This window comes from Arachis stenosperma, chromosome 8 (assembly GCF_014773155.1).
Source record: "Arachis stenosperma cultivar V10309 chromosome 8, arast.V10309.gnm1.PFL2, whole genome shotgun sequence".
NCBI classification, from domain to species: Eukaryota; Viridiplantae; Streptophyta; class Magnoliopsida; order Fabales; family Fabaceae; genus Arachis; species Arachis stenosperma.
The window spans coordinates 38,356,373-38,362,372 of NC_080384.1; the positions used below are offsets into that span (position 1 = coordinate 38,356,373).

At 36.3% G+C, this 6,000-nt stretch overlaps 1 pseudogene; it reads right to left on the reverse strand.

Moving 5' to 3' along the window:
- Positions 1-2,344: 2,344 nt before the first annotated feature.
- LOC130944323 (G-type lectin S-receptor-like serine/threonine-protein kinase At4g27290) lies at positions 2,345-5,619 on the reverse strand (annotated as a pseudogene).
- Between the last annotated feature and the right edge of the window lie 381 nt (positions 5,620-6,000).

Genomic DNA, 6,000 nt, shown 5'->3' on the forward strand with positions numbered 1-6,000 from the left:
GATACTCCCCTGTGCCTAGAGCAGTGATGCTATTCTTTCCTTTCTTCAGTTCCCTAACCTCTTGCTCCTCCTTCCATCCTGTGTATGTAAGCAGTGGGATCTGTTCGTTCTCTCTTTTCCTTTTCAAGTTCAGCTTCAATTCCAACTTCTTGGCTAGTCCCGTTTCCCAATCCGTCTGTGCTTCCATTCCATTATCTTCATCTTCATCACTTGCTAACTCTACATAGTAGACGTTCTCACCTTGCTTGAAATGCTGGCTCACAATTTCTTGATCTCCATTTAGGGCTTCCTTGTAAAGTTTACTTAATGTATTCTCCTCTGTCTCGCCCTTCAGCCCATCTTGATCTTCCTTTCCCTCTGTTCTGACTTCATACGCTTGTTTGCCCTTCATTCTGGCTAGCATAAGTCTCTTTAATTCCTGGCCCATGGTTTCTCTATCTTTTTTTTCCGGACCCATCTTCCCCTCCTTGATATTATAGCTGTTCACTTCTTCTTCTTCAATAATATAATTTTTTTGTCCACTTCCTCCAACATATCTTGTTTGCATTTGTAATGCCCCTATGTTGGGCCCAATATCCCCTTTTTGTCCGTTTCCTCCTGATTTTTGCACTTCATACCCCCTCTCTCCTATCTGGGCCTTTTTGTTTTTGGCCCATTCGTTTTTCCTCTCTCTTATCTCCTTGATGATATTGTTGAGTTTATAGGCTGCTCCTAGGTCACTCTGCGTATTTCTCTCTTCCTGAAAATCAGGGATTTTTGGTACTTCTTCTACCTGCTCCTCTGCCTCAACCATCTCTTCTTCTCTCCTCATTTGGTTTTCCCAGACGCTTTCCTCCCGGATTTTCTGCTGCAGGACCCGCTCCACCCTAATCCTACTTTCCTCAGAGCTTTGATCTTCACCACTCTCTCTGTTAGGGTTTAGTTGCTCACGCGCCTACTCCTCCCCTTCCCTTCTCCATCCTTGTTGTGTTGAAGAGCCTCCTCCCATGGTTGGACCAGGTCTTCCCTGGCTTACTCCCAGTCCCGGTGAGTATTTTTTCTTTGTTGGATCTCAACATGCCATGGCTGTTGGGTTCTTGCATGTTTTCTTCTCATGCCCTAAAATTCCACAGTTAAAGCAATAGCTATCCGGCAGTCTCTCGTACTTGAAAAAAACCCACAGTGGTGGCAGCTTCTCTCTATCTAACCAGAAACCTGTAGGAAGTGCTTTGGTGATGTTGATACTAACCCTGATTCTCAAGTACGGTCTCCTAAGGACTCCATCCGATCTTGGATCTTCAGCCTCTGTCAACACTCCTAACATTTCGCCGATCAGAATCCCTGTCTCTTTATCCATGAAGTCATGTGGTATGCCATGCACTTGAATCCAAAACTCCATGAAGTCATGATCAACTTCAAAAACTGATTCACCCTATGATATTTTGAGCTCAAATTCAGAGATCATTATAATGTAATTGAGATTTAAGAGATCAAATTGATAAAAAAACTTGAATATGAGAAATGAAAAGTTAGTGAGGTATTCATCAACTAAGTCCAATGATTTCTCCTCTATCCATAAATTTTATGTCAAAAAAAATCCATAAATTATTCATGCGTCATTAGTTCACAATGATAATAACTAGTAAGAATCTATTTGTAACTGAAGGTTAGATAACCAATAAGCTAGTATACCATCCCAATATGAAGCTATAGTTCTCTATAATTTGGCGAGCAAAACAAAGTTGACATTAATAACTCTCTCCTGAATCTTGATGAAAATTAAAAAAAAAAGACTGCAATATTACAAATTATATCGAAGCATCTTGGTCAATCCAAGACCACTTTGTGTTTAGAGGCGATTTGGAAACTTCAAAAATATATTGTTTTAGTTTTTAATTTATAAAAAGTAGTAGTATTAATGTCGGGTGTAATTTTCAAAATCAAATTACAATCTTTTAAGAAGCTATTTAAAAATTTATAAAGAAAAAAAAAAAGACCTTTCTCATAATACGACTACTTTTTATCACATTTTTATAAAATAAACACTTTTAAAATTAAAAACTCACAAATAACTTATTTATAAGCTACTTTTAATATAATATTTATTATTTAAGCTATTTTTTAAAAAATAGTTTAATTAAACTATTTATCCAAACTGAGCCTTAATCTAATAAGATATAAACACAAGTTGATAGTGCTAAAAATTCTAATCAAGAGGAAAATTTTAACTAAAATTCGGTAAGGTGTAACTTTTGCCTTGTTAATATACTGTTGATTTAAGATTTGCCTTATAAAAGCCAAGATTTAAAGTAGGAAAATGTCCACTGATAATATCGATTTTTTTTTTAAAAAATCATTAACTTCACAAGTGACGTTCGCTTATGGTTCGACCCACTTCTATAGAAGATATTATCAATCAAGCACTCTTCATAACAATATTACACGTGACAATTAACTATCAGATTGTCTCATAATTAACATTAGCAAACCATTTAATAATTTGTTCATATTTTGCTAAAACATATGCAGTATATATGTTACAAATTTTTAAGTAATTCTTCCTAAATTAACGTGGTTCTAAAATGGACATACTTAATTCATTAGTAGAAAGTAAATTACTCTTATTTGGTAAAGAATATTCTCGAACAAAAAGGGCTGGTTGTTTTGGCTGAGGCAAGCAAATTTCACTACCTAACATCATAACCACAGATGACATGCTTGGTCTCTCATGTGGATTCTGTTGGAGACACAGAAAACTAATTTGAATGCATCGCAATGCTTCAGAGCCATTGCAAGTTTTCTTTAGGTCTTCACTAATCAAGTCTAAAGGCCTCCCTTCTATCCACAAATTCCATGCCTAAAAAAAAAAATCAAATTAAGAATCAATAATATCATTAATTCACAATGCACAGTAAGAATAGAAATAATAACAATATATGTTGTGCTTACGTATCCAGTAAGGTTTGTATTTTCTTTTTCATGTCCTCCTGTGTTTTTCTTTCCTGATACTATCTCCAACAAGAGAACACCGAAGCTATAAACGTCTGATTTTACTGAGAAGTTTCCATCAATTGCATATTCCGGTGCTATATATCCACTAATTTAATAATATATGATTAAAATGAGAAGCAGTTTACATAATAGCTAAACTACATGTTAGAAATCAAGAAATGTTGAGTATCCTTACTATGTTCCAACAATGCGATGCGTAATTTCTGCAGTCTTGTCTTCTCCCAAGATTCTAGCTAAACCGAAATCTGAGATCTTTGGATTCATCTTATGGTCAAGTAAAACATTACTTGCTTTGAGATCTCTATGAATAATTCTAAGTCTTGAATCTTGGTGAAGATAAAGAAGGCCTCTCGCTATCCCACATATTATATCGAATCTTGTAGGCCAATCCAAAAGCATTCTTTGTGTTTGATCTACTAATATGTACATGCAAGATAATATTTGCCACATTCAAAGTAAGAAGTTTTACAAATACTATTAAACAATTTCAGATATGCATCTAAAAAATTTAGTGTTCATACCAAATATAAAGAAATCCAAACTCTTATTAGGCATGTATTCATATATAAGTAATTTCTCTTCATTCTGAATGCAATATCCTTTTAGTTTGACAAGATTACGATGCTGAAGTTTAGCAATCAATGCAATTTCATTCTTAAATTCCTCGGCCCCTTGTCCAGAACCAGTTGAAAGCCTCTTAACTGCTTTGTCCATTTTCCAATGTTCCCTGCCATTTATCAATTGCAATTTAGCCTGAAAATTTTCATTTTCTATTCTAAGATTCTTACAAAAGTAGCTTAATATGTCTATTACCATGAAGACAGGTCCAAAACCACCTTCTCCAAGCTTGTTTTTATCAGAAAAGTTATCTGTGGAGGAAGCTATAACTGATAGGTCATAGAATTGAACCTCTGTGTCTTCCTCGGAATGATCCACGAATGCTACAATAGCCTCTACATTATCTTAAGACAAGTTAATAGTTACTCTTAATTATGATTCAATAATTTAGTTATTGCTAAAAAAATTAGATAATTCTTGCCTTTCAGAATGGCCCTTTTTCTTCTTTTCCATATCAGACACAAAGCTAAGAGAAGGCCACATAATACGCCAATTGTGACTCCAACTGCAACTCCAATTTTGACCTTGCCTCGGTTGTTTGTCTCTTCTTTAATGTCACAATACAAACATAGTTTAAACCATGTAGCATAATTTAGGATTAAAGAAAGATTAAGAGCAGTTTAAGGCTAAGTAAATGCATTACATACCTAACTCTGAAGCAGGAACTCTAATATAAAGATCTTGGCCTGCATCTGGTAGAATCCTCAAGTCATTAAGATCACCAAACCACAAAGCACAACCACTACCTTCACCTCTAATATCCGAATTCGCATAAGCAACACAAGAACAATTTCTCAAGCATTTGTCTCTGCAGTCAACAAGGTTCATGCTCTGATTCAAGTACCAACAATTCTCAGTGTCCGGTACTTTCATCTTCTCATACTTAACAAACTCATCGCTTTCACATTTTAGCGGCTTGTCGCGCAAGCAACCTCCTGCGCTGTTAGGCCTGAACCCTCTCAAACAAGCACAAGCATCAACTGCGGACGTGTTCCAATCACAATTGGAATTAGGACCACAAACACTATATCGCTCGCAAGAGTCTCTTGGCAGGGAAACATAGACCTGCCATTGTTGGTCAGAATCAATCCAAACAAAATACAGACGCTTGTAGGTGGCTTGATCCAACACCATCCTCACAGGAACAGAGTTGTTATCAAGGTGGAATGCGAAGTAGACTTCATCCTCGTTGGAGACAAAAAGTAAGCTGAAAAATGCTTGGCGCTTTATGGTTGGTTTGCTACCATAACCCACTCCAATCCATGGTCCAGAGTTGAACTGTTTCATTGATCCTATTCTCTGCATTGGTTCTGGCCACTTAGTCACATCCATTCCCCAATTTAACGTTCCTGGCGAAGGATCTTTGTTATTCTTCCACGCAGTTACGCGCCTATCGAAACCAGTCTTCAAATCCTTACCAAGCTTCATCCCTGGCAAGAGTGTATCACCAGGGTAATCAAAGCTTTGCCATAGATAATTCTTTTCTTCCGTCAGAACAAGGTTCCCTGAATCCAAGAGCTGCAGGATTGGATTCTTGGGTTGTCTTGATACGCTCACAGACCATAGAACAGTGTTGTTGTCTTGACTAAGGAGTAGTGTGTTCTCTGTTGTGTTGTTTATGATGAATAGAAGAGAGTTGGGTTTGGTGGCGGGTTTTTCGCGGTTTGCGACCCATACAATGGTTTGACCTGGGATATTTTTGTACCATATGCCAAGGTAATAACGGTTGGTGGAATTATCAAGAGTGAAGAAACCAAGCTCAAATTGTCCGGTCTTGGAAACTAAGGTCTGGTTTTTACTTAGAGAGTGGAAGTGAGTGATGGTATCAGTTTCTGCAATTGTTTGGGAGATTTGAAAGAGAAGAAGGTAGAAACTGATAATTGGTATAATAGTAATAATGAAGTTTCCCATTGTGATGGCCCCTTTAATTTGCGAGGGTGCTCAAAAGAGAAAATATAACATATACCGTTAATCACAAAATGATTTGACATATGATATTTCTTCAACACATATATTTCAACAATGATTTCTTCGACGTATTAATTCTTAGTGTTGCTGTTGTTTACTGGTTATTAAAGTCAATGCTAACAGAGGTGATTGCGTATACGGATTGATTACTCTTGGGTCTCCTGTGAGTCTACGACCTTGACTACAGTTCACAAATCAAAATTGTCACGACAAATTATGCTATTTCATTCTAGTTTAGAAATGAAACAAGTTTTTAGTGGTTAGATATTTAGTATAATTCAATTCTGATGCATAGAAAAGGTCATATACTTAAATTCATTGGTTTTTTTTTTTAAAACCATCACAATTTAAGTAGCGGTTGTTTCACTAAGACTACAAGATTGAAACTTAATATTGTGTTTGGTTATCAGAGATTGTCTGAGG